Genomic DNA, 11,605 nt, shown 5'->3' with positions numbered 1-11,605 from the left:
GAGGCAAGAGGAGAAAACAATTATAAATGAGACAGAGAGACTTCTTTGTGGAGAGGGCTACACCTCAAGAGTTACGGCCTTCAGCTGACAGATGAAGGCAGTCCATGGTGACCCCAAAAGTGCAAAGCTTGGGAATAAGTTCCCTAAGTTTATTTTCTTCCCTCCCTCTGATCCCCTGCCCATGCTCCCCAATGGCCTAACCCAGCCAAAACTCAAAGGGCAAGGTTACCAACTATTGTGGATTGAATTGTGCCCCTCAAAAAGTTATATGCAAGTCCTAACCCCTGGTACCTATACCTTGTTTGAAAATAGGATCTTTGTGAATGTAATCAATTTAAGATGAGATCATACTGAAGTAGTGTGAGCTAAATGCAATATGATTGGTGTCCTTATCAATGAGGATAAGACACACCAACAGAGACACGGGGGGAAATGTTGTGTGAAGACGAGCAGAGGTCGGAGTGATGCATCCACAAGCTAAGGATGGCCCAAACACTGGAAGCTAGGAGAGAAGCATGAACAGACTCTCCCCCAGAACCTCCTGAGGAAATCAATCCTGCTAACACCTGGGTTCCAGACTTCCAGCCTCCAGAACGGTGAATGAACAAGCCACCTGGTTTGTGGTATTTTGTGGTGGCAATCCTAGGAAACTAACATACCGACTGATGCCATCCACAGAAGTCGGCCTCCTAACGTACAGACGGAGCAAAGACAATGGAGAGCACATATGGAAGGGCAGACAGAAAGGACCCAGTGCAGACTGTTTACTATCCTTCAAAATTTCTCCTTTGATTAGAGATAATCATCCAAATTACTGAACCTGGAAGAGGAGACCCTTCGTGATCTGACCGCATTTGCCCAGGTCGCCAGAGTCCTGTCCTACAGCTTCCCCCACTCCACTCTGGACCTACCATCCAACACTACCAAACTGTCAGCTGCACCATACCTCCTCTCTTTGGCACAAGGCATTGCCTCCACTGGGAACTCGAATCCACCCCAACTCTCTTTCGAGAGAGAGGTCGATTATCTCCCTCTGTGAAGCCTTTCCTGGATCCTTAAAGCAGGGTCGACCTCCCATTCGTAACGACTGCCCTTCATGTACTGCTTTGTCATTGCCCTCTTCTTACTGTCATGTACAGTTGACCCTTGAACAATGCAGGTTTGAACTGCACGGGTCTACTTCTATGCAAATTGTTTTCAATAAATACAGTACAGTCCTATAAGTATGTTTTCTCTTCCTTACGATTTTCTTCATAACGTTTTCTTTTCTCTATTACTTTATAGGAATACAGTCTATCATACAAATAACACACAAAATATATGTTGATTGACTTTATGTTATCAGGATGGCTTCTGGTCAACAGTAGGTGATTAGTATACTAGTAGAGTTAGATTTTGGGGGGAATGAGAAGTTATACAGATGTTTTACTGGGCAGTGCTGCGTTGTTTAAGGATCAACTGTAACATTCTTTTTGTGTCTGTCTCCCAGCAAATGAGAGTTACTGAGGGGAGTTGTGTCTTGTTCAGCTAAAACACTGCCTGATCCAAAATATTGCTAAATAAATATTTGGTGGCTTACCAGTTGCCTCACCAGCTGACTTTCTTGTCTGTGTTCTCCTACCCAGATTCTTTCTCCTGCCAACATGATAAACATCCTCAGGTTCCCTCAGCCACGCAAACGAACGAGAACAGTTCACCAACAACAAGAAATCCATATGGCAAACACAGTCAATATGGCTATACAATAACTAGCAACCATGTGTCCTGGTTGAAAGCACTCTCTCTGACTTGGATTATAATCCCAGTTCTGCCATGAGCTGTGAGGGCTTGGCCAAGTGACTTAGCCTGGCTAAGCCTCAGTATCCTCATCTGGAAAATGAGGAGAAAGGTAATAATGGCATCTACCTTAAAAGCAAACAGTGAGACAATACAGGATGTTAGCTACCCAGTAAATTAACTATCAATAGCTGATGAGCCCGAGGACATTTTCAATTCTCTGACTTAAAGGATTTGAAACCTGTTGCCCGGCTCCTTTCCCTCTTGCCTAATCAGAAAGCATGGCCTTTGCTCTCCATGAATCCCCTGGTAGCACTTTCCAGCTAAGATCACTCTTTTGTCTTCGTGACCCCCACCAAATCACTGAGGCCCCTTGCCACCATCATGGCTGCCGTCATCACCACACACACCCCACTCCAGTGGCCCCCCCCCAGAATGCAGAGGGAAACGTCAGCAAAGGAGGAATCATTATGTCAGGGCATAACTTGACATAACTTGTTGATATGTCTGACATAACTTGTTGATATGTCTGGATTTTTACTAACAACATCACCTAGTAGAAGGGACACCTAATTCCAAATCTTCAAAGCTGACCAACAAGACCAATGTCATATTTATCTATGCCCAAGTTCTTGAAGGAGAAAGCAGAACTGAGATGTCTTTATTATCTCATTACATGTAATGTTGCGATTTATTTTTCCATGTATTAATTTTTAGATGAGAAAGCAAACTCCGAGAAGTAATTTGCCCCAATTCACAGAGCAAGGGAGAGACAGAACAGAGATCTGAATCCAAACATATGCAACCCTAAGGCCTTGAGATTGAGTTGCCTTGAGAGAGAACTCCTCCAATTCACTCCTTACCACCTTGACTTGCTTATGGATGACGTTCCAAGCTGGACATTTCCTCCCTGAACCTTGAATAGACTTCTGAATATTCTACTTATCACATGCCATGACCCTAGTTCCCGAAAAAAAAAAAAAATGTATCATGAAAAGGCCACTGCAGGGGCAGTTGGTTATGCATCCTACTTCGGCTCAGGTCATGATCTCATGGTTCATGACTTCATGCTCCACATCGGACCATCCAGGCACGGAGCCTGGAGCCTGCTTCAGATTTGGGGTTTCTCTCTCTCTCTGCCCCTCCCCCATTTGTGCTCCGTCTCTCTCTCAAAAATAAACAAACATTTAAATGAAAATGTTTTGATGAAATACAGCCAGATCAACACTAAACCATCCTGCACACCTAGAAAACTGATCTGAGGTTTAACACAACAATCTGCACCACCTGAACCACAGAACTCAGCAGGTACACGGCGCGGAGAGGTGAACTGGGGGAGAGAGAAGCCGGGAGGGCAGGATGCTGTTTTTCCGTGTGGAGAGGACAGAGACGGGAGGGGGGGGGGAGGGGAAATACAGGAAAAGCACCCCTCCCAAAGCAGCTGGAGAGAAGGTGGAAAAGTGGAAACAGCCGCAGGGACTTAACTAAAAAGGCAGAAAGGAGAGGGCTTAAATTCCATTAAGACTATAAACAGGGGGAGCTCAGAAGCTGAAACTCTGCAGCACCATACCTGGCGGAGCTCGGGTGGGAAGGGCGAATCTCCAGGAGCAGAGAGGAGTCCGGGGGTCTTCAGACTGAACGGGAGAGGTGGTTCCCGGGACAGCTGGTAGAGGCTGTGTGGATCCCCCAAAGGCAAGGCCCCAGTGGACCCGGGAGAACAACCTGGTGCTGGAACAAGGTCGCTGGGGGCGGAGCCCAGTGCCAGATGCGTGTTGTGATTTTCCATAATCCCTGAAACGCCGCTGCTACACGATCGCGCGAACTTTCTCTGGGGCAGGCTGGCACCCGGCTGCAGTATCTGGGCATCGGCAGCAGCAACCAGCAAACGTTCCTGGGTGCAGCCGGCACCCGGCCACCGCTCAGTGAGACCCTCCCACAGAGGAGCAGAACGGGTCAAAGCCGCAGTCCCTCAGAAGTAAGGGGTCGGGAAAAACAGCCGCATCTGAGATAAAACTCAGGAGGGAGGTGCTGCCTGGAGTTCGGTTGCAGATGGTGTAAAAGCGGGGAGCGGAGGGAAGCTGAAGACAAAGGACAGGTGCACAATTGCTAAGCTAATCCCAGAGAAGGGAGTTCCATACTAGAGACCAGGTATCTGGGCGACACCATTTTCACCACTCCCGCGCATGCGTATACGTACCTATAAGCGGCACGACAACCCACCCCAGTAAGCTAAGCAGCTCCATCTAGTGGAGAACGGAGCCGTTACACTAAGCCCCGCCAACTGGGCCAACCTCGCTCTTCAGGAACACAAGTTTCTCCACCTGCTTACTTTATGGACTATAAAGTGCTTCATAGTTTGACTTCTGGGGGAAATTGAAGTAATTTCAGTTGTATTTCGGTATGTTCGCCGGTCTATCTATTCAATTTTCTTTTCTTTTCTTCTTTTCTCTTTTTCGTTTCTTTTCTTTTTCTTGAATACAGAAAGAGAAAAATTTTTATTTTTATTTTCATTTTTATTAAAAATATTTTTCTTGAATTTTTTTCTACCATATTTTTTACTTTTGTGTAAATTTTTTCAAATTCTATTTTACTTCCATCATTTCACTTTATTCTACTTCACTGCATTCATTTTTTCAAATTTTCAAAAGATTTCCTTTTTTTTTCTTTTTGTTTTTTTTATTCCCCTTTTTTCTCTAATCTATCAAATCTCTTTCAACACCCAGACCAAAACACACCTAAGATCTAGCATCATTTACTCTATTTTGTGTGTGTGTGTCTGTGTGTGTGTTGTTTAATTTTTTTAATTTTAATATTTTTTAATTTAATTTTTTAATTTTAATTTTTTTACCTCATTAATTTCTTTCCTCCCTTCAAAATGACAAAGTGAAGGAATTCACCCCCCAAAAAAGAGCAGAAAGAAACGACAGCCAGGGACTTAACCAATAGATACAAGCAAGATGTCTGACCAGAATTTAGAATCATGATAATAAGAATACTAACTGGAGTTGGAAATAGATTTGAATCCCTTTCTGTGGAGATAAAAAAGTAAAAACTAGTCCAGATGAAATAAAAAATGCTGTAACTGAGCTGCAATATTGAATGGATGCCATGGCAGCAAGGATGAATGAGGCAGAGCAGAGAATCAATGTTATAAAGGACAAACTTATGGAGAATAATTAAGTAGAAAAAAAAAAAAAGAGGGAGACTAAGGCATAAAAGCACAATTTAAGAATTAGAGAAATCAGTGACTCATTAAAAAGGAACAACATCAGAATCATAGGGGTCCCAGAAGAGGAAGAGAGAGAAATAGGGGTAGAAGGGTTATGTGAGCAAATCATAGCAGAAAACTTTCCTAACCTGGGGAAAGACACAGACATCAAAATCCAGGAAGCACAGAGGACTCCCATTAGATTCAACAAAAACCGACCATCAACAAGGCATCTCATAGTCAAATTCACAAAATACTCAGGCAAGGAGAGAATCATGAAAGCAGCAAGGGAAAAACAGTCCTTAACCTACAAGGGAAGACAGATCAGGTTTGCAGCAGACCTATCCACAGAAACTTGGCCGGCCAGAAAGGAGTGGCAGGATATATTCAATGTGCTGAATCAGAAAAATATGCAGCCAAGAATTCTTTACCCAGCAAGGCTGTCATTCAAAATAGAAGGAGAGATGAAAAGTTTCCCAGACAAACAAAAATTAAATGAGTTTGTAACCACTAAACCAACCCTGCAAGAGATTTTAAGGGGGACTCTCTGAGGGGAGAAAAGACCAAAAACAAACAAACAAACAAACAAACAAAACAAAACAAATAAATAAAGACCAAAAGCAACAAAGACTAGAAAGGACCATAGAACGCTACCAGAGTCTCCAACTCTACAAGCAACATAATGGCAATAAATTCATACCTTTCTGTACTCAGTCTAAATGTCAACGGACTCAATGCTCCAATCAAAAGACATAGGGTAACAGAATGGATAAGAAAACAAGATCCATCTATATGCTGTTTACAAGAGACCCACTTTAGACCTAAAGACACCTTCAGATTGAAAGGAAGCGGGTGGAGAACCAACTATCATGCTAATGGTCAACAAAAGAAAGCCGGAGTAGCCATACTTATATCAGACAATCTAGACTTTAAAATAAAGACTGTATCAAGAGATGAAGAAGGGCATTATATCATAATCAAGAGGTCTATCCACCAAGAAGACTTAACAATTGTAAACATTCATGTACCAAATGTGATAGCATCCAAATATATAAATCAATTAATGACAAACATAAAGAAACTCATTGATAATAATACCATAATAGTAGAGAAGTTCAACACCACACAGCAATGGACAGATCATCTAATCAAAACATCAACAGGGAAACAATGGTTTTAAATGACACACTGGACCAGATGGACTTAACACATATATTCAGAACATTTCATCCTAAAGCAGCAGAATATACATTCTTCTCCAGTGCACATGGAACGTTCTCCAGAATAGACCACACACTGGGACACAAATCAGCCCTCAACAAGTAAAAAAGATAGAGATAATACAGTGCATATTTTCAGACCACAATGCTATGAAGCTCAAACTCAACCACAAGAAAAAATTTAGAAAGGTAACAAATATTTGGAGACTGAAGAACATCCTACTAAAGTATGAATGGGCTAACCAAGAAGTTAAAGAGGAAATTAAAAAGTACATGGAAGCCAATGAATATAACACCACAGCCCAAAACCTCTGGGATGCAGCAAAGGTGGTCATAAGAGGAAAATATATAGCAATCCAGACCTTCGTAACGAAGGAAGAAAGGTCTCAGATACACAACCTAACCTTACACCTTAAAGAGATGGAAAAAGAACAGCAAACAAAGCCCCAAACCAGCAGAAGACAGGAAATAATAAAGATTCAAGCAGAAATCAATGCTATAAAAACCAAAATAACTGTAGAACACATCAATGAAACCAGAAGCTGGTTCGTTGAAAGGATTAACAGAATTGATAAACCACTAGCCAGTTTGATCAAAAAGAAAAAGCAAAGGACCCATATAAATAAAATCAAGAATGAAAGAGGAGAGATCACAACCAACACTGCAGAAATAAAAACAATAATAACAGAATATTAGGAGCAATTATACACCAATAAAATGGGCAACCTGGAAGAAATGGAAAAATTCCTAGACACATGTACACTATCACAACTAAAACAGGAAGAAATAGAAAATTTGAACAGACCCATAACCAGTAAAGAAATCGAATTAGTAATCAAAAATCTCCCAAAAAACAAGAGTCCAGCACCAGATGGCTTTCCAGAGGAATTCTCCCAAACATTTAAGGAAGAGTTAACACCTACTCTCTTGAAGCTGTTCCAAAAAATAGAAATGGAAGGAAAACTTCCAAACTCTTTCTATGAGGCCAGCATTACCTTGGTTCCAAACCCATACAGAATCCCCACTAAAAAGGAGAACTATAGACCGATTTCCCTGATGAACATGGATGCAAAAATCCTCAACAAGATATTAGCCAACTGGATCCAACAATACATTAAAAAAATTATTCACCACGACCAAGTGGGATTTATACCTGGGATGCAGGGCTGGTTCAATAGCCGCAAAACAATTCACGTGATTCATCACATCGATAAAAGAAAGGACAAGAACCATATGATCCTCTCAATAGATGCAGAGAAGGCATTTGACAAAATATAGCATCTTTTCTTGATAAAAACCCTCCAGAAAGTAGGGATAGAAGGATCATACCTCGAGATCATAAAAGCCATATATGAATGACCCAATGCTAATATCATCCTCAATGGGGAAAAACTGAGAGCTTTCTTTCCCCCTAAGGTCAGGAACAAGACAGGGATGTCCACCCTCGCCACTGTTATTCAACATAGTATTGGAACTATTAGCCTCTGCAATCAGACAACACAAAGAAATAAAAGGCATCCAAATCAGCCAGGAGGAGATCAAACTTTCACTTTTGGCAAATGACATGATACTCTATACGGAAAACCCAAAAGATTCCGCCAAAAAACTGCTAGAACTGATTCATGAATTCAGCAAAGTTGCAAAATGTAAAATCAATGCACAGAAATCGATTGCATTCCTATACACCAACAATGAAGCAACAGAAAGAGAAATCAAGGAATCCATCCCATTTATAATTGTGCCAAAAACCATAAAATACCCAGGAATAAATCTAACCAAAGAGGTGAAAAATCTATACACTGAAACTAACGAAAGCTTATGAAAGACATTGAAGACAACACCAAAAAATGGAAAAAGATTCCATGCTCCTGGATAGGAAGAAAAAATATTGTTAAAATGTCAATACTATCCAAAGCAATCTACATATTCAATGCAATTCCTATCAAAATAACACCAGCATTCTTCAGAGAGCTAGAACAAACAATCCTAAAATTTGTATGGAACCAGAAAAGACCCCGAATAGCCAAAGCAATCTTGAAAAAGAAAACCAAAACTGGAGGCATCACAATCCCAGACTTCAAGCTGTATTACAAAGCTGTGATCATCAAGAGAGTATGGTACTGGCACAAAAACAGACATTCAGATTAATGGAACAGAATAGAGAACCCAGAAATGGACCCACAAACGTATGACTAATCTTGGACAAAGCAGGAAAGAATATCCAATGGAATAAAGACAGTCTCTTCAGCAAGTGGTGCTGGGGAAAGTGGACATGCAGAAAAATGAACCTGGACCACTTTCTTACACCATACACAAAACTAAACTCAAAATGGATGAAAGACCTCAACGTAAGACAGGAAGCCATCAAAATCCTCGAGGAGAAAGCAGCCAAAACCCCTTTGACCTTAGCTGCAGCAACTTCTTACTCAATATGTCTCCGGAGGCAAGGGAAAGAAAAGCAAAAATGAACTCTTGGGACCTCATCAAAATAAAAAGCTTCTGCACAGCAAAGGAAACAATCAGCAAAACTAAAAGGCAACCAATGGAAATGGAGAAGATATCTGCAAATAACATATCAGATAAAGGGTTAGTATCCAAAATTTATCCGAGGATTTATCCAAGGGATACAGGTATGCTGTTTCAAAGGGACACATGCACCCCATGTTTATAGCAGCACTATCAACAATAGCCAAAGTATGGAAAGAGCCCAAATGTCCATCGATGGATGAATGGATAAAGAAATGTGGTATATATATATACAGTGGAATATTACGCAGCAATCAAAAAGAATGAAAGCTTGCCATTTGCAACTATGTGGATGGAACTGGAGGGTATTATGCTAAGTGAAACTAGTCAGTCAGAGAAAGACAAATATCATATGACTTCACTCATATGAGGACTTTAAGACACAGAAATGAACATAAGGGAAGGGAAACAAAAATAATATAAAAACAGGGAGGGGGACAAAATAGAAGAGACTTAAATATGGAGAACAAACAGAGGGTTGCTGGAGGGTTTGTGGGAGGGGGAATGGGCTAAATGGGTAAGGGGCACTAAGGAATCTACCGAAATCATTGTTGCACTATATGCTAACTAATTTGGATGTAAATTTTAAAAATTAAGTAAATAAATAAATAAATAAAACATTAAAATTAAAAATAAATAAACAAATAAAATTTTAAAAAGTAAAAAAAAAAATTTAAGAAATAAAAGGCCACTGCAAGTGAATCATTTTACACAGGAATCGAAATGTCATAGTAAATAGTTGGGGGAGGTAAGAATTTAGGTTTTATCAAGAGGTAAATTTGAGGAATAAAACCAGAAATTAGAGAAATAAATTTCTTAGCCTTGTATTTAACCAAATTTTATTATAATTGTAACTATGCACTAAGAAGAATTGCCTAGTTATCTGACAATTTATAAAAGAGCAAGCTAGGGCGCCTGGGTGGCGCAGTCGGTTAAGCGTCCGACTTCAGCCAGGTCACGATCTCGCGGTCCGTGAGTTCGAGCCCCGCGTCAGGCTCTGGGCTGATGGCTCGGACCCTGGAGCCTGTTTCCGATTCTGTGTCTCCCTCTCTCTCTGCCCCTCCCCTGTTCATGCTCTGTCTCTCTCTGTCCCAAAAATAAATAAAAAACGTTGAAGAAAAAAAAAAAAAAGAGCAAGCTAGAACATCTACCTCATTTGTTCTCTTAACATTTTTTACTTCATGTTTGACTTCCAAAGCAAAATTACAAGACTGGTCATTTTGTAAAAATTTCCAAAGTTTTCATTGATTTTACCAAGTAACTCTTTTTTTTCTTAATTTTTTAATGTTTATCTATCTTTCCAAGAAAGAGAAACAGAGCACGCGTGGGGGAGGGGGCAGAGAGAGAGGGAGACACAAAATCTGAAGCAGACTCCAGACTCTAAGCTGTCAGCATAGAGCCTGATGCGGGGCTAGAACCCACGAACTGCAAGACCATGACCTGATCTGAAGTCGGACGCTTAACCCACTAAACCACCCAGACGCCCCTATCTTTTTTTAAATTTTTTACCATGTAACTCTTAATTCTTTGGCATTTAAATCATTCCCTTTTGAAACTCCTGTCTTGTCATTATGCTTGTGAGTTACCTCTATTTCAACCTCAAATTGTTTTAGCTGGCATAACTCTGCTAGATTTGCCAATGGCTTAGCAGTTCTGCCATATTGTCTTTATCAACTACATGAAGTCCTTCTTATTTTGAAGCTTCTGTCACTTCACTTGCTGTTACATATTTTGCATTTGTCTGGTATGCGATATCAGATGATCATTAGCGACTGACCACAAAGACATTCGTGAAAATGATACCCAGGGTAGACTCTCCTATTGAGTAAGTACATGTGTTTGAGAGAAAATAAACTTGTAAGTGGTCAGCTACTTCATGAATTCATTCAACAAACATTTATTGAGCACCTACTATGTTCCAAACACTATTCTAGACCATGATGCTACTACGGAATTGACTAACGAGAAAGAAAACCCTTGGCTTCATGGAATTTATAATCAAGTATGAGAGGCAGAAAATGAACAAGAAAGTGGTGGATAGTGACAGGTGTGCCGTGAAGAAAAATAGAGTAAGTTTAAGAGACAGAGAGTGATGGGGGGTTAAACTGGGTGCTCAGACAAGACCTCTTTGAAGAAGTCACTCTTGAAATGTCCTTAGTAGTACCTGCAAAAAGTAAGGATACCACCCATGTGAATATTTTGAAATATTTATGTATTTTTTTAACATTTTATTTTTGAGAGACAGAGCATGAGTGGGGGGGGAGAGGGGCAGAGAGAGGGAGACACAGAATCGGAAGCCGGTTCCAGGCTCTGAGCTGTCATCACAGAGCCTGACACAGGGCTCAAACCCACAAACCATGAGGTCTACCTGAGCCAAAGTCAGATGCTTAACTGGTTGAACCACCCAGGTGCTCCTACAGTTGAAATATTTAAAGACTGTAACACCTCCTTTTTTTCTTTCACTGATAATCGTAACATTGAAAGGTTTTTGTATTATAAGAATAGATGCGAGTCCATTCCAATTTTTTCAAAACAAATAATTGGAAAAAAGACAGCTCAAATTGGGGTACCTGATTGGCTCAGTTGGTAGAGTATCCGACTCTTGATCTCAGGGTTGTCAGCCCGAGCCCCATGTTGGGTGTAGAGATTACTTAAAAAATATATTAAAAAAAAAAAAAAAAACCATAGCTCAAATTAGTAGAAGGGGCATGCTTCATAAGAGCATTCACCCCACAGGCAGTTTGGAGGCGAAACCAAAAGAGCACATTTGGCCACAAATGCACAGAATTAGCTGTTGCATGTAAAAGTAGGAATTTCAGCCCTCGGTTGGGAGCTGCAACTGCCAGGAACCCCCACCACTCAACACCTCATCCAC

The sequence above is a fragment of the Acinonyx jubatus genome, chromosome E4 (assembly GCF_027475565.1).
Source record: "Acinonyx jubatus isolate Ajub_Pintada_27869175 chromosome E4, VMU_Ajub_asm_v1.0, whole genome shotgun sequence".
Taxonomy (NCBI): Eukaryota; Metazoa; Chordata; class Mammalia; order Carnivora; family Felidae; genus Acinonyx; species Acinonyx jubatus.
The sequence above is the reverse complement of the archived record's forward strand: the minus strand, read 5'-3'. Positions refer to the sequence as shown.